Raw genomic sequence first — 24,427 nt, 5'->3', positions numbered from 1 at the left:
TTGGCGTTTGTAATCTTTTCTCTCCCACCCCCAGTTTTTTTACTTTTTTTTTTTTTTTGTCATTTTATCAATTCCACAGTCACTACCTGAACCGAACAAAAAACTGATTTTATCACTCAAAGTTCTTGTTACAATGGTGTCAAATTACCTAGGAGTAATTGGAAATTTTTTTACCCCCTTATAATGTCTGTTAAAAATACAGAATCATAATTATTTTTATTCTGAAAATGTGTAAAATTGCATGGATTAATTAAGGGCCCTGCAACCGCTATTCCACCCCAAGGATCTGCAGCGACCTTTGGAAGACACCAGGGCAGGAAAAGCTAGAGGGCTTTGTCTATGATCATAGAACTTGAGTTTGAGTACGCCAACTATCGTTCTATTTCACATAGGCTCTGACCTCTAGCTTCGTCCTTATCGGCATAAGGAGAAGCCAGTTGAGTCTACCCCCCGCTGTCAAGAGACCAAGCAATAGCTCTGCCGGTACATCCGGCCAATCAGCATAATAACTTCCAAAACATAACAGAGCAGTGGGAACGGCGTAGTACCCCTACGCGGTTTCCACTTTAAAATAGCATTGTGACTCACCCCCAACAGCGAAGGGCTACGATGTATCCGGACCGGCAGTTAAACCAACCAAACAACCAATTAATCCGTGTCAGCACTAGACAAGGGATGCTGTGTGTAGCACCAAGGAAAGGATAGGGATCCTCCAGATATATCCAGTAGATAAAATCTGACAAAGGGGCATGGTGACGCCCATGGCGCTGCCATGCAAATGTCTTCCACTGACACACCTCCAAACAGGGCAATGGAAGCCGCTACTAGTCGAGTGAGCCCTGACAACAGGTTACCATTGATTACCATTGAGAAAGCCGCTGCTTCGACAGAGGTTTTCCCATAGTAACCCTGCTGTAGGAGACGAACAGCTGAGCTATGCACCTTATTGCCATCATGCGTCGGACATATGCATCCAAAGTACGAATAGGACCCTTTGCCGACAGGCGCGGGTAACCCGCTGAACCCTAATCGTGATGGGGATTGAAGATTGCAACTGTTTCCCATGAACAAGGGATTTCCATTAAGCACGGGACATAAGGTTGTATTGATTGAGATTAAGTCCCTGTACTTTGTACACACCGCCCGTTGCTACTACTGATTGAATGGCTTAGTGAGGTCCTCGGATCAGAACCCACGCAAGTCTTCCACGGCTCTGGCTCAGGGTACCGAGAAGATGATAAAACATGACTATCTGAAGGAAGTAAAGGTCGTAACAAGGTTTCTAAGCAATGGAGACATTTATCTTCTTCGTTAGCATGCGGTGGTGAGAAGGAAGAATTAAGTGTGATGATGTTCTTAATTATAAAGGCAGGATTGGCTTCCAATGTAGCTTTACTCAGATCGCCATTCATAAAAAGGCAGCTGGGGTGCACAGACAGGGGCAGCCAGCCCCCCCACATATTTTGCAGACGTCAGTGCAAGCAGAAGTGTCATTTTGACAGCTGTTTTAAAGGGATGGTGTCAACCAATTCAAAGCACTCACCTGTGAGACAGCGCAGAACCAATATCTGTTTCAATTTTGGGGTGAAAGAGCGTGACAGGGGTCCCAGACGACTTGCTCCATGTTGGAAGCGCTTAATCGGGATGGCTAAATGCCAGATTTTAGCCAAAACCCTTGTGGCAGGCCAAAATAGCCGATACGTATACCTTAGCAGTAGAAGGGGATGAATCCATGTCCAATAGCCACTGGAGATAGGAAAGAATGTATTCCACTGGGAAGGAGGTGGGAATGACATTGTTCTTCGCACCAGCGTTCAAAAGATCTCCATTTCCCAGTGTACTAAGTGTTGGTAGAAGCTGCCCTGGAACTCTGTATCGTATTAATTACTGCAGATGACAAACCCTGTTGTTGTAGTCTCAACCTCTCAGCTGCCAGGCCACCAGTGGCTGACCAAGAATTTAATGCTGTTTTATCATTCCCTGAGCCTGGGAGATCTCATCTCGGAACCTGGTGTATTGGCCGTAGTTCTTCCGTCAATATCTGGACCAGCTCTGGGAACCAAGGTGCGGATGTGCACTCTCACGCTTGTTAGCAGGCAGTCTATGAGGTGGATCGGAGGGAACGCATATAGCAGCTCGCAGGGTCAGGGGCTGTGGGCGAACGTGGCCATTCCCAGTGGTGGTTCCCCCTCTCCTCAGTGAAGGGAGAGCCAGAGCAGAAACTGTGTTCTGTGAGTGTGAGTGTGAGTGTTGCAAACAGGTCTAACTGTGTTTCTCCGAAGCGGTGCCAGATCTGCCGAACTATGTCTGGGTGCAGGTAACACTCGCTCTCTGATGGACTCCCGCGTGACATCAGATCGGCCCCTACATTCTATATTTCGGGAATGTAGAGAGCTCTCAGGCTCCAGAGGTTGGCATGCACCCAAGTGCCACAGTCTAGCTGCTGAGCGATGCAGATTCACCGACCTCACTCCACCCTGCAAGTTGATATATGCCACCACCTTTGGTTGATTTGATTGGTTGTCTATCCTGACTAGAACATTGCAGTTCCTTAAAAGAAAGGCGAACCCTTCTAGTACCAACAGCACTGCGTTCAGTTCCAACATGTTTATGTCTTCGGATGGGGGATTCGGCCACCCCCCCCCCCCCTACTGCAAAGGGGTGGCATGTGCCTCTACATCCCGTCAGAGACGCATCCGTGCGTTCTTCCCAGGGGTGCGTGAGGGCCAGGACCTGGGGATTCCCCAATGGTCAACAAACGTTTATTGTGAAGCATAGCATCCACGTACAGACGAATGAACCATCTCTGGAATGAGCGCATGTGAGGCAGCCCCAGCAGCACTACTGTGTGTGCCACTGACGTCAGTCCTAACGGAGGCATAATAGTCACTGCCGTCACCACCTGTAGAGGCCGTCAGTGTTGCTTTCGTGGTTAGTGAGTCTAGATGAATGTCCAGGTAATCCACCCATTGCCTTGGGAAAACACTCCTTTACTCCAGTTGATGGCGAAACCCATATGGGAGAGCTGTGTCACCAGGGACTTGGTGTGTCTTCTCGCTACCTCTGTGGAGTGAGACAGCACAAGAATATTGTCTAGATATAACAATATTCTCATACCTCTCCTCTGAAGTGGATTCAGTGCTGTCTCGGTGCTAGGGAATAACCGAATGGTATCTGCTGGTCCTCGTTATTTCCATAAAGGCAAAGTGGAGCAACCGCCTGTGTGCCAACAGAACAGGTATTTGAAAATACGCATCCTTAAGATCGATCGAGGTGGACCAGTCTCCCGGCATCAGGTAACGCAGCAGGTGCTGTGTAGTCAGCATGAGAAACGGGCTCTTTATAATAAGTTTGCTGAGAGCTTGTGAATCCAGAATCAGTCTCAATCCCCCTGTCTTTTTGGGAACCAGGAAGTAGATGGAATAAATGCCGCTCCAGCTGTTCGCTGGCAGGACAATATGACTCCCTTCCTTAGACGTGCCGCTATCTCCTCTGATAAGAGAGCGTGGGGGGGGGGGGGGGGGGGGGCTAAGGGTAACCCCTTCTCAGTGTTCTGTCTAGCCACAGTGGTAGCGGGCACCTGAGACACCTCTCAGGTAGTATAGGGAGAGGGAGGAGGCCTCCAAGCAAGGGGCATTTCCCATAAACTTCTCGTAAATTCCCTCTGCCCTCACCTCCGCAGACAGTGTGCCTGTCTTGCCCAAGGGGGGCCCTGCCCAAAAGGGAGGGGGCTCACCCGGTGACGGCAAATGTAGATTAGAATGCCGTTGATATTTCACCACACGGTTCTCATCTCGCTCAGCTGGGAGACCAGGGGGGGGGGCTATCAGCAGAGATTCTGCTTGCTGGATGTCAGTGCTGGAAACTGATTGGGTAGCCTTGTTTGGGTCTAGTGTGGAGGTTAAACATGAAGAACTGCCCCTAGTGTCTCCACTAATCACGTTGTCGGCTGTAATGTCACAGGTGCCTTTTCTGGTAACGAGGCAAGCAATAAGCTGCCTGAATCAGCGACTGTCGTGGAGAGACTTGGTGGCTTACCTGTGGCTGATCGGGGGGTCTCCAGTCTCATCCTTTTGGCATGAAGAGCCGAGGGCAAGATTGTGGCCAGCTTGGGCCGCCATCTGAACCCCGTAGAAAAAACACCTTTCCGTATACCCGCGCCGTGGCTCAAGAGAGGCAGGGTGGATAGAGTGAGGGGTATCATAAAGTTTTTGCTATTTATTGGAGATGCATTTTTGTTTATTAAAATAAACCTTTTTACATCATTCACAGATTTTTTAACAGGTGCATTGGACCAGGTGGGAACCAGTCGGTGGGGGGTTCTCCCGGCACTCGTTGGTCTGGCTTGAGGACGCCGATCTGCATGTTCGCTGGTGGTCGCCTGCGCTGGTTGGTCTGGAGGGGCACGTGGGGGCGACGGTGCTGGTCGGTGTGGTGCATGGCAGCCCAGGTGCGGCCTCTCCTCCTCTGAGTGGCGGAGTTGCTCGGTCAGCTCGAGGAAGGAGGGTCTGAATAGACTGTCCCCAGCAAGCTGCCCGTTAAGGAGACTCATTTTTTTGGGCTCCGGGAGAATAGTCAGCAGCAAGCGTTGGTTGTCCAGAGAAGCGCTGAGGAGGGCAATGTTGCCCGCAATGTTGGGATCCCCTTTGTCTGGGCATGAACTCTTCCCTCTACATCCGTAAAGAGTAGGTAGGAGAGACCAGCCCCTGGAATGAGCCAGATGCGGTCCCGGCATCGTCAATGTAGCGGTTGATGGCGGGGAACTGTGGGCAGAGGATGTCCCTTCTGGCCACAGATGTGGTTTTGTAGACCTCCTCCGCCATTTCGTCAGGTGCCCTGCCCCACCACCGCTAAGCAAATGAGCCCCGGGAAATTGCCGCGAGGTAGACGGACTGTTGGTATGCTAACATCTGCCGCCAATGGGATGATTAATGCTTCGGGTGAACCCGCCTCCTCAACTCATCCACGGGGCAACCCATTCGGTTTACGGTGTATTATCCGCCTGATGATGGTAGATCCGCCCGGGGCAGGGGAGACAGAGGGGCGGGGCAGATCCTGCTCTGGTTCCTTGTCCCCCGCTCCAAACAGAACGATAGCGTCCTCCAGAGGGATGCTGTCGTTGAAGAAGAAGTGAATGAGTCCGTAGTCTCGTTCCTTTGGCAGGGCAGCATACGCTGCACAGGTAATAAAAGTCTTCATCTTCCTGTTTGCAGTGGAAGGAGCCCAGGCTTTCGAAACAGTGGATGTGTCAGTCCACCAGCAACAAATACACCAGGTATCCCTCGCACCGCCGCCCAAGGTAACCTGGGGTTGTGGTGGGACACTAGCATCGCTCATCTTCAAGTACTTCATCTTCCAACATCTTTTTTTTTTTTTTTTTTTTTTTTGTGCTGTCAGCATGCTGGGCATACAACACAGAGTATTTGTATGCCATTGCATTCAGGATAGAGTTAGTCTGCAAGTGGAGTTCAAGTTCTCAACCTGCAATGCAACTCTTAATTAATTCTTAAATCATCAAGAACTGCTGCAAAAACTCTGTCCTGTGGATGACCTGTAGAATGACAAGAGCACAGTTTTTGGTTATGGAGAGCCACCACCAACACCCCTCTTTGGAGAACTTTTTTATCATGTTTGTGTCAAAAAACAACTGATCACTACTCCAAGAGGAGGAGAATCACCATGGTGAGACAAATAAACATAGAAACACTGGATGACAACATGTATTGAAAAACCGTGAATTAGGTCCAGTAAAACTGGAACTACAACTGGTCACGTGCCCTCTTTCTGTCATAATTATGGCAGCAAATGAGTGAGGAAAGGAGAGGAATGCAACCAGGAGGGTGCTGGGGAGCACTCGAAGCAGGTGTGTGTGTGTGTGTGTGTGTGTGTGTGTGTGTGTCCACCAGTGAGTGTACATGACTTATCCCCATTGGTACTGGTGTAGAAGGTCTGTATTATGTCGCGGCGCCTCCAAGGAGCTGAAGGGGCCCCGAAGCCCCCCCGAACTCCACAGCCCCATGGACACCCCTCGGCTGCAGGAAATCCCTGGGTACCCTGCCCTGCGGCAACAGAAGACCTCCGGGCCCCCAGAGAAGCCAGAGGGCCATGGAGCAACCCCCATGCCCAGCCCCGAGGAGCATGACCCAGTCCCAGGGAGCACGAGGAGACCCCGCACCCAAGGGGCGCACACATACAACCAACCCCCGGGTGCAGGCACAAGACGCAGCTGCCGGCACAGAACCCGGGCCACAGGTGCAAGGCACGGACCGCAGGCCTGGATCACGGCCCCACGGTGACAGACCAACACCCCGCCCGAACCGCCCGCCCCACGGGGGAACTGCCATGACCCCCACGCCCACCAACGCACAAGGGGGGAGGCCCTCCCCACCGCAGCCAACCAGACGCCCCGCCCGGCGTGAGTGCCAAGTGCCCATACACGTAGCAGCGTGTACCAGGTATACAGGCCCTCCGCCCGCCTCCGGGAGGTGGGCGCCCAAGTGCGCCCACCTCCCGTACCTGGTGGCAGCCAACCTACAGCGATCAGCCAAGGACACAGAGCGTCCGCCATGTGGCTCCGCCATGTCGGGCAGCACCGCGCCCCCATCAGGCCCCTGGTCAGCCCCCACCTACAGCCCGACCCCCCAGCGACGAGCGCCCCGTGCACCGAGAGTGTCAGAGGGCAGGTACCTCGGCAGCCCGGTGTGATGACAGGAGACCACCCCCCACGACGGAGGCCACATGGTGAGCCCCGCACCTAGCACAGCCAGCCAGGTTCAGGACTCCTGGCACGATGAGCCACCCCCCCCCAGGGGACGCAGAAGGATACACAAGCCCAGCCACCCCGACCGCAGGGCAGGCGATCCCAGCGGCGCACCGACTCGCTGACCACAGGGCCCGAGACCCAGAACCCACAACCACGCCCGGAACCTATACACGGATGCCAGCTGCAGATACTCCCCAGGAGCACATCCCCCTCACCCCCGGAGAGAGGCCAGCTCAATTCAGGTAAAGGAGCGGGCGCCACCACCCAGACTACCCAACTCCCCTGTGGAGCGCCAGGATCCCCCAGAACACCGGCCCATGCACCACGGATGTCCCCAGAGCCGCCCAGGCGTCCACCCAACCGCGGAGCCCCAGCAGACCAGGAGGACCCCCACATGCCCCAAAGCACAACGACATTGCACCGACTTAGGAAGACTCAAGTATTAAATGATGGAGTTATGTCAGTGATAAAAGTAGCCCATATTTCATTAAATGAATCAACATTGTTTTGGGATATTGCCAATAGTTTTTCCATTGAGATGTAATCTATTAATAACTGCAACCATTGGGATGTGGTGAGATTATCTCTCTTTTTCCAATTGAGTAATATTGTTTTCTTGGCCATTGTTAAGGCGATCAAAATGGGTTGGTGGTGTTTCAGTGGTGGGTCGACTGAGTAGAGGTCACTGAGAAGACATATAGATGGGGAGAATGGAGTGCTGAAACCCAGAAGGATTGATAGCTTCTTGGTGATGTTGGTACAGAATGCTGGGCAGAGCCAGAAGGCATGAAAGTAGTCATCTCTGGTATCAAGGGAACAGTGAGAGCAAATGTCTTCATCCACAAAACCCATTTTGAACATTTTGTGTTCCGTGATATGGGCTCTGTGTAAAAATCTTATATTGGATGAGTTGGATTTTGGAGTTGCGGGTCATAGAAAAGGTATTGTTGCAAACAAGCTTCCACTGGTTGATATCGGTTGGAACAGCAAGGTCTCTTTCCCATTTCATTGTAGGTAAAGATAAGGTGTCGCCTGTTTTTAATAAAAGTTTGTATATTCTGGAAAAGGGATTTTTCAAGTGACCAATATGAGTGAGATGTTCAATCATTTCAGGTGGTTGTAGGATGTTGTTCGTCAAATTGATTTTAACTTTTAGAGACTGCTGGAATTGAAGGAAGCCTTGGCCACTGATATTATACCTTTGGTTTAAGGTTGGGGAGGATATAAGCAAATTGTTTTGAAAAATGTGTTCCATATGAGTAATTCCTTGTCTTTTCCAAGACCTAAAGATTCTTGCTCTGTTTTTAACCAAGAAATCTGGGTTGTGCCAGATTGGCGTGAATTTGTTTGGCAATAGAGTGTGACCACTGAGTTTGAGGAATTTCCACCAGGCTGACAGAGTTGTTGCGATAAATGGGTTTTTAAAGCAATTATGTTTCCTTATTGATTCAGTAAGGAATGGGAGGTCGGATAATGATAACTCCTGACATTCAGATTGTTCAATGTCTCGCCATCCATGGGCCAATTGTTGCTCTGGTTGTAACCATTCAATTATAAATTGAAGATGTTATGCTAGATAGTAGTATCTAAAGTTTGGGGCTGCTAGGCCTCCACAGTCTTTGTTTTTCTGTAGTGTTGCTAGTTTAATTCTCGGTTTCTTGTATTTCAAATAAAATTTGTTGACTATTGAGTCAAGAGTATCAAACTAATGTACTGTTGGTTGCACTGGGGTCATTGAAAATACATAGTTTATTTTTGGAAGTATATTCATTTTCACTGCTGCTATCCTACCAATTAGTGAGATGGGTAGGTTGTTCCATCGAATGAGGTCTTCTTCAATGGATTTGAGCAATGGAAGTTAAGGGTAAACAAATCTGATAGATTGGGGGAGATATCAATACCAAGGTATCTAATATTGCCCGTTGTGATGGTTAAGTGAAGTTTCTGGGTTGCAGCATTACAGTCCCCCCCACCGAGTGGTAAGACTGTGGTTTTAGTCCAATTAATTAAATAGTCTGAGATAGCTGAGAATTTAGATATAACATTGATCACCTCCGGTAGGGGATATCGTCAGCATACAAACTGATTTTGTGAACAGAGTTTCCTCTTTGTATGCCTACAATATTACTGTTTTGATGGATAGCCGCCGCGAGGGGTTCAATAAAGATGGCGAATAGTAAGAGGGAGAGCGGACATCCTTGTCTTGTGCCGTGTTGTAGAGTGTAGAGTGTGAAGTGTAACCATTGGTGATGACAGAAGCAGATGGAGAGGAGATGTAGAGGATTCTGATCCATTGAATGAGGGACTCTCCAAAGCCAAATTTGTTGAGGATTGAAAAGAGATATGTCCAATTAACTCTATCAAATGCTTTTTCGGCATCCAAAGAGGCAATAATCGTATTAAAGTTGTACCTTTGAGATATGGTGATCCGACTGAATAAACAACACATATTGCTGGATGAGTGTCTGCCTTTGACGAAGCCTGTTTGATCTGGGTGAATTATAAATGGAATTACTTTTTCAATTCTGTTGGTTAGTGTTTTACTTATAATCTTAAGGTCGCAATTAATTAGGCTTATGGGTCTGTAACTGGAGGTGGGGGTTGGATCCTTTTTGGGTTTGAGCAAAACCGAAATGAGAGCAGTATTCATGTGCAGAGGCATGGAGGAGGTTGACTTGACCTCTGTAACCATTCTGATGAATAATGGGGAGATAAGTGGCCAGAAGTGTTTAGAAAATTCCACTAGGTAGCCATCTGATCCAGGTGATTTATTGTTGGGCATAGAGAAGAGCACTTTCCTGAGTTCTTCAAGAGTAAGTGGTTGATCTAAGGTGGTAGCCTGCTCCGTCGAAGGTTTAGGAAGGTCAATATCATCAAGGAATGAGTGAATGTTTGATATATTCGATTAATTATCCGAGTGATATAGCTAATTATAAAAGTCTCTAAATATGTTATTGATGTCTTGCAGAGTATGCTCATCTTCCAACTTCAATGAATGGTCCCTGAAGAAAATTGGGAGCAGAACAACAGGCGCAGGGCCCTTTCATAGGGGCAGGCCACAGCTGATAGTCTGATGGGTATATTCCAATTTTCTCTAACGCGGAGGAAGTCGATAAGGATGAAGCTAGCAGGCAGAGCCTATGTGAAATTGAACAAAATATTATAGTAAAGTAGCAGGCTGCATTAAATTGTCTACTGGGTCGGATCCCTGGTTAAGTCTGTAAAGTTAAATTGTTATGAACTTTGTTCGTGGACTGACTTATCGTTACAGAGGAAATCGGAGACAAATACTTTAGGTTAATAAAGTATTTAATCTGCTACAAGAGGAGCAGTTTCAGTGTAACAACACAACAGAGTGCCACAGAGGAAGTGCTCAATTCTCACTGGAGATCTGAGTTTTTTATACAGTTTTCTAGGAGTGGCGAAGCTGACGAGTCATTGAGGTGTCGCGATGCCGCCACATAGGTCCTGCTGATGAGACAGTTTCGCTGATGGGGCAATTTCCTTGAGACAGATCATCTGTTGAAGTTCCCTTCTCTGATGGTCGAGACATGTTGGCTTTCTCCTCTTCACATTATGGCACAGAAAGTGATTAGTTCATGTATTTTTTAAGACATGAACCCTATTTAGCCTTATACAAGAAAAGCAAAGTACACCTACTTTGGACAAACGTTCATGTGAAAAGTACAGCAAAACATAGACATATTAAATTCTTATAACAAAGTCCATTCAGTCCCTCCAGGAATTTGAGAATTAACACGAGTTCCATTAATTCTGGCATTAATTGCAAGAGCTTGCAATTTTGCCTGATCCAATCCTATCGTATCAAACTTTTTTTACGTATAACCATCGATCTATCTGCTGGCCAGCTGTGAAGTGTTGCTTCAAGTGAAGTTGGGGTTGTCAGGTGAAAACTGCATTGCCTTGTGCCAGAACATTACCATCAACAAAACTCAATTGACTGAACTGGCAACCCTACAGCACCATTTCACAGGCGGTGCACAGCTGTTAATACTGTAACTGCAAAGTGCAATAACTGTTAGACTAAAAGTGGTCATCCATAAGAATATTTTATTCTCTTTTATAATTTTTTTTTCAACAGCCTATGAGATTGTGCACCTGCATGATGGCGAAGCCAGACAAAGCAGCAAGTCGACGAGTGTGGACTTCTGAAATGGAGGACTTGTGGAACTGCAGCAGGGTCACAAGGGTCTAATTAGTGTATAACATCAGCGCTGCAATTTTGCTGCACAAACAGCCATAGTAGTGAACTATATAGTGAACTAACTAAACAAACTCCATGTTTGTTTTGGCATCAAATAAGGGGAGAATCTAGTGCGGGAAGACACATTCGTGAGAGTGCTGGAGTACCACAAAACTCTATTAGTCTGTTCTCCGTCTTGAGATTTGTACTCCTCAAAGACAGCAGTTATTATGTGTGTGCAGAAGAAAATCTGCAAATTTCAGTTTGCGCTGCTCAATCTTTTCATGTCCACGTAATGCGGACGAGTCTTCACACATCAACATATTGACATTCTCTACTTTATTCCTGGTTGTCAGGGTGTTTCTAGAACCTGACATTTAATTCTTACCCACGCCCATGTTTGTAGTAAACTGAGGGGGAAACGTGATGTGAAATAGTCTGGAAGTGGCTTTTAAAGCATTCGGGATTCATCCCTGGGGTGTCCACGACGCTGAAGTTAGCTTCCGATTCGCAGCTTCCAATTTGGCAGTTAAGGGGAAAGTTAAGGGAAACGTAATGCTAAAGTGAGCTTTCGATTCACAGTGTCTATTTTCAAGGTGCGTTCAAATTCCTTGGAATTTCTGGACTCTTTTTGTCCACGCAGATCACATAAAACCAGGTCTAGATCTGTACTTACACACACACACACACACACACACACACACACACACACACACACACACACAAATTTGAAATTGTGTTAGAAATACAATATGGGTTTCTTATTATAATCTACTCCAGGTTTGACAACTATAAGTAAAGTGGTTTTTGAAATATACCCAGTCCTGAGTGTGTACACACACACACACACCATTAAAACCACCACTTACATTGTGTAGCTCCCCCCCGCGCCGCCGAAACAGCTCTGACCCGTCGGTGCATGGACTCCAGAGGACCTCTGAAAGTGTCCTGTGGTATTGTTACAGAAATGTAAGGGTCGTTATAATTTGCAGTTTGTCAATCGGTGGTCCTAAATAAAGAGCCAGACAGACATTGGTTTTACTTGTACTAGGGTCGGATCAGAGTGTGCTAAAGAGTGGCTCTCAGAGTCAAACGGTTTATTATGGGAAGTCAGAAACAATATATCTTCAGTTTGGCATTACTGGTCATTGGTGAACTATGTGACGATTGTTGATCTCGCTCTCGGTAGCTGCGTCAAGGTGATCAATGACAGCTGTGTCTGGGTCTCCAAAGCTTGGGAATGTCTGTGGGATGTGGGGAGGCCTATATACTGACATCTGCGTCTGGACTCCAAGGCTTGGATATCTGTGGAAATTATGTGAATAATGGAAAATATGTCACTGGGGTTATATGGAGTTGTGTTCATCATTATTTGTATGCATATACGTTTATGTGATTACATAGATTTATATATGTATATATTGTGACCTTATTTTGTTACAGTATCTGGCATAAAGATGTTAGCAGCAGATCCTTTAAGTCCTGTGAGTTGAGGTGAGACCCCCATGGATTGGGGGTCTGGTTGGGCTTGTTGTTCCGGCACATCCTGCAGATGCTCAATCAGATCAGGCCCTAACCGTGGCCATCCACATGATGTAGAAGAAAATGTGATTTATCAGACCAGGCCAGACCATGGTCCATTTCTGACACTCACATGCCGATTGTAGGCGCTTTCGGGTCACTCTGACTGGTCTTCGGCTACACAGCAAGCTGCGATGCACTGCATTAACTATTTCAGCAATTTGTGCTACAGTAGCTCTTCTGTGGGATTGGACCAGATGGGCTAGACTTCGCTCCCCATGCACATCAATGAGCCCATGGGCGCCCATGTCACCGGTTCACCAGTTGTCCTTCCTTGGACCACCTTTGGCAGGTACCGCGTAAAGTGAACACCCCACAAGACCTGGCGTTTTGGAGATGTTCTGACCCAGTCGTCTAGCCATCACAATTTGGCACTTGTCAAGTAGACCCTTATGCTTGCCCATTTCTCCTGCTTGCAACACATCAACTTCAAGAACTGGCTGTTCACTTGCTGCCTAATATATCCCACCCCTTGACAGGTGCCATTGTAACGAGATGAGCAATGTTATTCACTTCATCTGTCAGTGGTTTTAATGTTGTGGCTGACCGGTGTATACAGGTACATCTCATAAAATTAGAATATCGTGAAAAAGTTCAATATTTATTGTCCCTCATTTCAGAAAGTGAAACCCATATATTATATAGATTCATTACACGTAGAGTGAAATATTTCAAGCCTTTATTTCTTGAAATTTTGATGACTGGGCTATAGATAATGAAAACCCCATATTCAGTGTCTCAGAAAATTAGAATATTGTGAAAAAGTACAACACTGGAAAGTCATGGTGTCACACCCTAATCAGCTAATGAACTCAAAACACCTGCAAAGGTTTCCTGAGCCTTTAAATGGTCTCTCAGTCTGGGTCAGTAGGCTACACAATCACAGGGAAGACTGCTGACTTGACAGATGTCCAGAAGACAGTCATTGACACTCTCCACAAGGAGGATAAGCCACAAAAGGTCATTGCTAAAGAAGCTGGTTGTTCACAGTGTGCTGTATCCAAGCATATTCATAGAAAGTTGAGTGGAAGGAAAAAGTGTGGTAGGAAAAGGTGCACCAGCAAAAGGGATAACCGCAGCCTTGAGAGGATTGTCAAGCAAAATCCATTCAAGAATTTGGGGGAGCTTCACAAGGAGTGGACTGAGGCTGGAGTCAGCGCATCAAAAGCCACTACGCACAGATGAATCCTAGGCATGGGCTACAAATGTCGCATTCCTCGTGTCAAGCCACTCCTGAACCAGAGATGACGTCAGAAGCGTCTACCTGAGCTGTGGAGAAAAAGAACTGGACTGTTGCTCAGTGGTCCGAAGTCCTCTTTTCAGGTGAAGGTAAATTTTGCAAGTCATTTGGAAATCAAGGTCCCAGAGTCTGGAGGAAAAGTGGAGAGGCACAGAATCCATGTTGCTTGAAGTCCAGTGTGAAGTTTACACAGTCAGTGATGCTTTGGGCTGCCATGTCATCTGCTTGTGTTGGTCCATTGTGTTTTCTGAAGTCCACAGCCAAAGGTACCACAAGCTGGTTCAATGACCATGGTGTTACTGTGCTTGATTGGCCAGCAAACTTGCCTGATCTGAACTCCAGAGCGAATCTATGGGGTATCGTCAAGAGGAAGATGAGACACCAGACCCAACAATGCAGATGACCTGAAGGCTGCTATCAAAGCAACCTGGTCTTCCATTACACCTGAGCAATGCCACAGGCTGATCGCCTCCATGCCACGCCGCTTTGATGCAGTCATTCATGCAAAAAAGAGGCCCAACCAAGTATTGAGTGAATAGAGATGAATATACTTTTCAGAAGCCTGACATTTCTGTTAAAATATCCTTTTTTTTTTTTTTTTTTATTGATCTTATGTCATTTTCTGAGACACTGAATTTTGGGTTTTCCTTATCTATAGCCACAATCATCAAAAGAAATAAAGGCTTGAAATATTTCACTCTACGTGTAATGAATCTATATAATATATGGTTTTCACTTTCTGAAATGAGTGACAAAATATTGAACTTTTTCATGATATTCTAATTTTATTAAATGTACCTGAATAGTAAGGGGCCGAAGGGAATGGTGGTGGAGGGCTTCTACCTTCCTGCACATGCATTCATTTAGGCTCGTTGAGGGCAGCTCAAGGATAAAAGGCCTGCTCTCGGGTGCGCGCTCTGGACTGGCAGAGCAATCTTGACAAACTCAAAAAGCAGGCGCATTAAAAACACCAAAAACAATTTACTTAGTCAGCAGGCATAACACAGGACTTCAAAAGGTAAAGGCTGGTGAATAGCAAAAAAAAAACAAAACTTGCATAGTTCAAAATTTACAATCGCATGCAGGTGCAATGTCAGGTGACTGACAAAGGTAGGAACAGAATGAGGACAACTGGTGGGCAGGAGAACAGCAGGGACTGTAATGATGTTAGTGGACAAATGAATTCAATTATTTCTCAATCAAATGTTGATAATTGTGACAAAGTATTGACAAAGCTTTTCATAAAAATATCTTGAGTATAGGTCAAATGAAGAACAAGCACACTAATGGTTGACTTAAGGTACTTCTAACACAGACCAGATAAAGGCTTTAGCAAAGGTGAGGAAATCAACATTTGCTAAAGCAGTGAAAGGAAAGGTGAGCGAACAACAGTAATTTCTTTTCTGAATGAAGAATTTGAAGCGTTAATTGACCAATCTATGAAGATGTTCTAATTGTTTTTAAAAGCGGTAAGAATAACTACTTTTGTTTTAAAATGAGACAAGATCTACATAACAATCATGAATGAAGTGGACTTAAAGTAAAGTTCACCCCCCCAGTGATATCAAAAAGCAGTGATATCTCCCCTTTTTTCATGAATAGAATAATACTTTAACAAATCAGAAATTGTGTTAGAAATACAATATGGATTTCTTATTATAATCTAGTCCAGGTTTGACAATTATAAGTAATGTATTTTTTGAAATATACCCGGTCCTGAGCGGTCAGTGTAGAAAATATACAGTGAACTCCACCTTGTTCCTGTTTTAACAAATAGAATAATATTTTCCCGAATCAGAAATTGTGTTAGAAATGCAGTATGGGCTTCTTATGATCTAGTCTAGGGTTGACAACTATAAGTAGAGATCTAGACCTGGTTTTCAGTGGTCTACGTGTAGGTCTAGAAGTTCCGAGGTATTTGAACGCACCATGAAAACAGACGTCGTGAATCGACGGCTCCTTCAGCGTTAAGATTCCTTGAACTTTCCTCTTAACTTCAGCGTTAAGATTCCTTGAACTTTCCTCTTAACTTCTGCGTTAAGATTCCTTGAACTTTCCTCTTAACTTCAGCGTTAAGATTCCTTGAACTTTCCTCTTAACTTCAGCGTTAGGATTCCTTGAACTTTCCTCTTAACTTCAGCGTTAAGATTCCTTGAACTTTCCTCTTAACTTCAGCGTTAAGATTCCTTGAACTTTCCTCTTAACTTCAGCGTTAAGATTCCTTGAACGTTCCTCTTAACTTCAGCGTTAAGATTCCTTGAACTTTCCTCTTAACTTCAGCGTTAAGATTCCTTGAACTTTCCTCTTAACTTCAGCGTTAAGATTCCTTGAACTTTCCTCTTAACTTCAGCGTTAAGATTCCTTGAACTTTCCTCTTAACTTCAGCGTTAGGATTCCTTGAACGTTCCTCTTAACTTCAGCGTTAAGATTCCTTGAACTTTCCTCTTAACTTCAGCGTTAAGATTCCTTGAACTTTCCTCTTAACTTCAGCGTTAAGATTCCTTGAACTTTCCTCTTAACTTCAGCGTTAAGATTCCTTGAACTTTCCTCTTAACTTCAGCGTTAAGATTCCTTGAACTTTCCTCTTAACTTCAGCGTTAAGATTCCTTGAACGTTCCTCTTAACTTCAGCGTTAAGATTCCTTGAACGTTCCTCTTAACTTCAGCGTTAAGATTCCTTGAACTTTCCTCTTAACTTCAGCGTTAAGATTCCTTGAACGTTCCTCTTAACTTCAGCGTTAAGATTCCTTGAACGTTCCTCTTAACTTCAGCGTTAAGATTCCTTGAACGTTCCTCTTAACTTCAGCGTTAAGATTCCTTGAACGTTCCTCTTAACTTCTGCGTTAAGATTCCTTGAACTTTCCTCTTAACTTCAGCGTTAAGATTCCTTGAACGTTCCTCTTAACTTCAGCGTTAAGATTCCTTGAACTTTCCTCTTAACTTCAGCGTTAAGATTCCTTGAACTTTCCTCTTAACTTCAGCGTTAAGATTCCTTGAACGTTCCTCTTAACTTCAGCGTTAAGATTCCTTGAACTTTCCTCTTAACTTCAGCGTTAAGATTCCTTGAACTTTCCTCTTAACTTCAGCGTTAAGATTCCTTGAACTTTCCTCTTAACTTCAGCGTTAAGATTCCTTGAACGTTCCTCTTAACTTCTGACTCGGGAGCTGTAAATCGAAAGGTAACTTCAGTGTCGTCACGTAATGACAGAGTTCCATTGGAATGTAGCATTAACATCTGGAGGCGGGTGTGCTGCAACCGTACAGCAAAGGACACAGTGCCCCCTCCCGGTGGTCTCCAAACACATTTCCAACCAGGATGAAACATAACCCTGCTGTCTTCCCCCTACCGAGCTTCGTTGTTTTCTTTCTTCAAAGTCAGGACATTTGAGGAATACGGCTATTTAAATCTTTAGGTGCGTAAGTAAGGTTTAAACGTTTTGTTTTGTGTGAGGTTTTTATTTTCTCCCCCGACTACTTAAATGTTGCCAGCTTTATTACGTGCTGAGGGTGGCTAGGATAGCATTTACTGTTAAAAAAAAAAAAAAAAAAAAATCAGAACAAGGATTTTTGCCGTATATCTGCTTCAAAAACACATTTTGTGAGAAATCGTAATGAGCATTTATTTACTGGAACCTGTATTTGGTCATGTTTTTGGTTGGATTAGCGTCGGCAAGCACTGACGCCAGGGCCCTCTGTTTTCTGGTCCCGCTGTCCTGATCTGGTCCAGGGGCTGCACCGTTACACTGGGCTTTGACCAGCTCAGTCGGCAAATGTGAGTTTTAGACGATGTGCATTAATGTCTGCATTATCATTTTAAATACACGGTAAATCAAGCAATGTGGTTAATAGTTACTATGGTTTATTCCCATGTTGATATGCTTTAGAGTGCGCTAACGGCTGACTAGTTGCTATTTTTCTCGGTAACGAAACGATATGAAGGAGCTATCGCTAGCAGCACAGTGTAGCCTGCAGAAGGGGGAAATGTAGTTCATGGCGCGAAAGGCCTGCCCGAATACACATTCTAACGACTACAAATGGTTCAAAGCCATTGCAAATTAAATGGTTTGGTCTTATAATTCTCAATAACAGCCGATACAATTCAATAATACAGCAGCCCACTTTGTGTATAGTGACGTATGACTCTCGAACGAATCTTTGAAGAGGCAAAAAAATGGAACGACTTATTTATGTATTACCGAGTGACCTTTTTCAAGAAACATAATCGAAGATGTCATCACTATTTTGGAAGCACATTGACAATTGGACACTCTCATATTTGAAGTATTGTAGTCCCAACCAGAGAAGATAATGCCGGCATATGTAAAAAAATAAATAAAACATTTAAGATTATTCGTCCCCAGTTGGTGGCGCACCATTACTGTTAAATGGCTGGCTCTAGTATTTGTCTTAGACAGTAGTGCTGGTGATAAGAATCAGTGATCTATAGTTTTAGGCCCCACCTAATCAGACTGCACAACCTTTCACAACACCTAGGCATGGAGGCAGGAAGCCTCACTTCTGTTGAACTGATTTCAAGTAGCTTGCTTCACACCTAGGCCGCAATAGTATCCAACGTTGTATGACATAGCGGTCGTCGGAAGAGCTGCGTCTATGTGTAGTTTAGTCCTCCGTCTAGTTTGGCCAGTTGGACATTTGCCATGTTCCATGAATGAGACTTTAAAACTCTCTATGTACTGTTTGCAAAGTGCGGAGGAAAAAAAAAAAAAAAAAAATGCAAGTGCAAAGCAATTCATTGACATTTACCCTTTGTTATGTCATAGAGTAAAGCAAATAAACTGTGAAGAGATAAATTATTGCTAAAAAGATAAAGTATATTCTAAAATGGCCTGGACAGATTTGTTGGTACCCCTTAGAAAAGATTATAAATAATTGGATTATAGTGATATTTCAAACTGTTTTCTTTAATTGGTATCACATATCTTCAATCTTATAATCAGTCATTCAGCCTATTTACATGGAGAAAAGTAGTCACTCGGCTGTTTGGTATCATCTTGTGCACCACACTGAACCTGAACCAGAGAAAGCAAAGGAGCGAGTTGTCTGAGGAGATCAGAAAGAAAATTACAGGCAGCATGTTAAAGGTCAAGGCTATAAGACCATCTCCAAGCAGCTTGATGTTCCTGTGACTACAGTTGCAAATATTATTAAGAACTTAAAGGTCCATTGGATTGTAGCCAACCTCCTTGGATGCAGCCGCAAAAGGAAAATTGACCCCAGATTAAACGGAAGGATAGTGCGAATGGTAAAAAAAGAGCCAAAGTCAACTTCCAAAGAGGTACAAGCTGAACTCCAAGGTCAAGTTACCTCAGTGTCTGATCGCATCATCCATTGCATTTTGAGTGACCGTGGGCTCCTGGAAGAAGACCCAGGAGAGGACTCCACTTTTGAAAGAAAAACATAAAGCCAGACTGGAATTTGCTTAAATGCATATTGGCAAGCCACAATGCTTCTGAGAGAGTCAAAACTGGAGTTTTTAGAAGTCACATCAGCTCTATGTTCACAGACGAAAAAATGACGCTTTCCAAGAAAAGCGCTATACCTACTGTGAAACATGGAGGAGGATGTTTTGGTGCTGCTGTGTTGCGTCTGGCATGGGGTGCCTTGAATCTGCAGGGCACAATGAAATCTCAAGACTATCAAGGCATTCTGGAGCGAAACGTACTGCCCAGTGTCAGAAAGCTCTGTCTCAGTTGCAGGTCATGGGTCCTCCAACAGGATAATGACCCAAAACACACAGCTAAAAGCACTCAAGAATGGATAACAACAAAACATTGGACTATTCTGAAGTGGCTTTCTATGAGCCCTGATCTGAATCCTATCAAACATCTATGGAAAACATGCAGTCTGGAGAAGGCACCCTTCAAACCTGAGACAGCTGGAGCAGTTTGCTCAGGGTGGGCCAAACCACCTGTTGACAGGTGCAGAAGTCTCATTGAGAGCTATAAAAATCACTTGATTGCAGTGATTGCCTCTAAAGGTTGTGCAACAAAATATTTGGTTGAGGGTCCCATCATTTTTGTCCAGGCCATTTTAGAATATAGTTGATCTCTTTAGCAATAATTTATCTCTTTTCCCAGTTTCTTTGCTTTACTCTGACATACCAAAGGCATGCAGGCATACATGAGAAAATTGCTTTTAATTTCATCACTTTTCAGGAGGAATGAAGCATTGTTTCAATGAGCTGTAAGGGTACCAACAAATTTGTCCAGGTCTGTCGATCGACCATTGAAACAACCACAAACTTTAACTAAAATTCAACCAGATACAAGTGCAAGAAACTGTAGAAATCAGAATAAAATAGTGGCATTAGTTAAAAAAAACAAAGCTATTTTTTAAAAATATCTTTATACATCATTTATTTTATATAGTGCAATATAAGTGCTCATGTTGTTAATGCCTTATGTCAAAATAACATCTTACCCAATTGTATAAAAATATTTATTGATAGTTAATATTGTGACATCCAACCATAACGCTAATATGTGACTTACACTACTCACAAAAAGTTAGGGATATTCGGCTTTCGGGTGAAATTTCACGATGAACCTAAAATGCACTATAACCTTTCCAGGTGAACTTAATTTGACCTTCTCTAAACTTTTAGATGCACATGTCCAACTGTTCAATGTTTCAGTACTTTTTTCACAACTTGCTGTTCTCTAACAAGGAGCTGAACGGCAAAATTCACAACAGGTGTTTGATTCATGAATCGACCAATACATTTCCTGGTTCAATTAGAATTGGTATTTAAACAGTCCTCTCCATCATGCTGTTCACATTTTGACATCATGAGACCAAGATGACACCTAACAACTGATCAACAGTACCTCGCCATTGCGAGGCTTCAAACAGGATGTTGTCAGAGGGAAGTGGCCACTGAGCTCAGTGTCATCAGCAGGTTGCAACAGAGATACAGAGAGACTGGAAGAGTCACAGAAAGGCATAGAAGTGGACGTCCTTTGGCCACATCCCACACTGATGACCGCTTCACTGTGAACAGTGCCCTGCGGAACCGGATGATGATGCCACTCAACTCCAGGCACATTTAAGGGAGGTGAGAGGCACCCAAGTGCCACGTGAGACCATTCAAAACCATCAGCGTCGTCTGCGTGCTAGACCACCTGCAACGGTACCTGACCACACCACCAGGCACAGGCATCATTGTCTTGCATGGGCCAGGGAGCATTTACGCTGGACGTGGGACCAGTGGGCCTCAGTGACAAGCCCATACTACCTGAATAACATCATTCATCCAGTCATTGTGCCCCTGCATGAACAACACAGGCCTCTTTTCATCTTCATGGAGGACAATGTTCCAGCTCATCGAGGTGGCATCATTAGGGAACGGCTGCTGGAGACTGGGGTACCTCAAATGGAGTGGCCTGCACTTTCTCCAGACCTGAATCCCATAGAAAACCTATGGGATCAGCTGAGTCGCCGTGTAGAGGTTCGTGACACTGTACCCCAGAACCTCAATGACCTGAGGGCCACCCTTCAAGAAGAGTGGGGGGTCATGCCTCAGCAGACAATAAGTCGACTTGTGAACAGCATGAGATGTCGTTGTCAAGCTGTAATTGATGCTCAAGGGCACATGACAAGTTATTGAGACATTGACATTTTTTGTTGTGGTATACCCACCACTGTTGTTGGCTTTTGTTTCAATCAATTGTTTGAGATGAGGAAATCACCATTGCATGCTTCTACTTAAATGCCCTACTGTCATGATATAATATCACTGTAGCGTGAACTTTTTACATTTTCCATAAATTTCACCCGAAAGCCAAATATCCCTAACTTTTTGTGAGTAGTGTATGTATTCCTTAGTTTAAAAGGGAACCTATTATGCTCCTTTTCAACAATTTAATGTCTCTGAGGTGAAAATACCACTCTGAGATTATGCACCCTAGCCATTCTAACATGTCTCTAAACTGTTCCAGGATCCTCTGTTTCAGTGGGTGCACCGCCCCCCTGAGAACTAGGGACCTAGTTCTGTAACCCAATGTGGTTTGAGCTTTACTTCCTGCTTCCGCTGTATTTAGTCAATAAACCTTAACTGATTTCACCTTATCAGTCCACCAAAATTTCTGAACTAATTTGAGGTGAGAAATAAGCCATTCAGTTCCTGAATCTTGATTTGTATCAGATCTACAAGGCCTAATTTAAAGGGGACCTATAATGCTCCTTTTCAGCAGGTTTATATAGGTCTCCGAGGTCCTCAAAACATTTATTTGAAGTTCTCTGCTAAAAAAACAGATTATGCATTCTAGCCATTCTCGTCATTCTAACATGCCTCTATAATCCTGTTCCTGATGCTCCGTTTTAGTGTGTCGCTTCAAATGAAAATTCTCTGCTGGCAGGCTTGATCCAAACTCTCTGTCTCCCTCTGATATTCACCAGCTTGTGCCAGACCCCCTTCACCTTGAATACATTTCCTTGACCACATATCCTGCGCTGCTACTGTGCTCCTGCCAGACAGTGCCAGGAAGGGCCACAGATGGAACAGCAAACCCAATGTCTCCATTCTCATCCCAAGACGCAAAGCACAATAACCAGTGTGGCATCAACCTAATGGGAATTTGCTTTGTCAGAAAAATAATGATGGGATCCTGTTTTTTTTTTGTTTTTTTTTTTAACTCTCTTACCGTCACACTGCCCATTGTCGATCCCATTCTGCATCTGTAATTGGATAGCAGTCACAATGGCAGAAATCCTTGGGTGTAACATTGAAAATCTAGACTACTGTTGCATATATAAATTTTTTGCCTTTTTTTTTTTTGTTTGTTTTTAAAGGCCACATTTCCTATATTTTTGGTGTTATGTCTTGGTATATTAAAAATAAACTTGTAATCTATTGCTGTTAAACCAACACAATCCGAGCCAAAGCCATCATTGTTGCCAACTATGGCCCATATCTGCCTATACACTGTACGTAACACAACCCTGGCTCTTCGAGGTAGATATTGAATGTATGATAATTTTGGCTGCTCAATTGGGAAATCCGGCTTGTTGTAATGTTTTTCAGGCTGCCTTGTTATTTTATTTTGTCTTTTGCCATTTTTGTCAGCAACTTTATTGCCCTTATATCTCCAATACAAACGTGAACCCAACATGGCAGCCCATTTTTTTCCACACTGTGCAGACATCAAAATATCCTGGAGTGGGGGTTGTCTTGAGCTCTTGTCCCACTCTTCAAAACTAACAAGTCAGCGAAAATAACAGATTTAAGTTGTCTAGCCTCTTCTGTCCACCATAAAGTGCTTATGTTCAGAAGTAGAGACACTCTTTAAGAAAGTATAGTGCCTTTTTGAACCCTGCCTTTCTAAAACCCCTTTCCCACTGCACCAAAAACCCTATAACATCCACTAACAATCGGCAATTGTCACCAGTGGGAAAGGAAATACCTGGGTCAAATTACCCGGCAATAGACCTGGGTTTTAATCAGATCCACTTCCGGTCGGTTCTGATGTGAACAGGACACCCAGGTTCACCCACTCATTTTGGCCCCTTTACCTACATGATGCAACGTGCGTTGGAGAAAAATCAGAAGTTAGACTCTTTTCCGCATGGGGGACTGTGAAATACGAGTGTGGGGATCACACTGTGGGGACCCCAACGGAGGACCCCCATGCTCCCCGCTGGTCCCCGCTCCCCGCCACCGAAGGACCAGTTTGCATACTGGCAGAATGGGGTATGCGTGCGGCAGTGCGCACCAGTCCTTCGGTGTGCGAAGCAGAGTTGGTGCGTGAATCAGATTTGTACATGCTGCTTTTCTTGTAGTGTTGGGTCATTAATGAATGATCCGATTCTTTTGAACGGCTCGAAATCCTTTTTTAAATTTTTATTTTTTATTTTCCCTCCCCAGTATTATGTTGTCTGTTTAAGTTGCTGTCTCCTCCGCTGTTTTATTCCCAATCATACTGGAACATGACACGGCCCTTTTTAGACATGTTCATGATGTCAAATGTGATGCATCAAAAATAAACTGTTTATCCTGGCAATCGGAAATATGTCAATTGCCTATTTTTAGCGGGTTGATCTGGGTTTAAAAAAAAAACCAAATGGGTCAACCTGCTAATTTTGGTGCGAAAACAGCGTGAACAAGTGAACCTTTTAGATCCGCTTAGTACGACACATTTACATAGAAATTTGCACCCATAACCAATATAGCGGTTTCCTATTACAGAGGTTATCTATATTCCTCCTCGTCAATATACTTAGTTGGGAAGATGTGGCTAAACCTACTTGTAGTCCCAAGTTATTGTGCTTACCTTAGTGGGGATTTCATCGTTTCCACTAACCAGTCAGGAATAGGTGTAGCTGTAATACTCCACTTAATGTTGACCTAAATATAAATTCTGAGAGCTTCAGCTAGAACGAGATCCAGGTTTACCATGAATAGAATCTGCTGTGGTCCAAGACATAAAACAACCATATTCAAACATGTTTGTCCTACAGATAATTTTTCCTTTAGAAAAAAAAAAAATGGTCACAAGTATGGATGACTGTATTTGGCCCCTCACACCATTGCTTCAGTGATGTGCATCCAAAGTCAGTTCTAATCAGTACAGGGAGACTTAATCAGATGTCTTGGCCAGTCGTTGCATCTTAACAAGAGGACA

The 24,427-nt window shown here is 44.5% G+C and overlaps 1 protein-coding gene across 7 annotated transcripts in view; it reads left to right on the top strand.

Moving 5' to 3' along the window:
• The first annotated feature begins 17,089 nt into the window (after positions 1–17,089).
• Positions 17,090–24,427, top strand: part of cuedc1b (CUE domain containing 1b) — a 34,658-nt gene continuing 27,320 nt past the window's right edge. For 5 of the 7 annotated variants that reach the window (XR_013844312.1, XR_013844313.1, XM_080006513.1 and 2 more), the window contains exons 1-2: positions 17,090–17,200; positions 17,452–17,559. The gene's annotated coding sequence lies outside the window, so the exon portion shown is untranslated. Of the gene's footprint in view, positions 17,205–17,451; positions 17,560–24,427 lie in introns of all 7 variants that reach the window. The other 2 variants (XR_013844315.1, XR_013844314.1) reach the window with 2 other exon arrangements.

This window comes from Zeus faber (genome assembly GCF_960531495.2).
Source record: "Zeus faber genome assembly, chromosome: 9".
Taxonomy (NCBI): Eukaryota; Metazoa; Chordata; class Actinopteri; order Zeiformes; family Zeidae; genus Zeus; species Zeus faber.
Note: the sequence above shows the minus strand (reverse complement) of the source record. Positions and strands in the feature narration are given on the sequence as shown.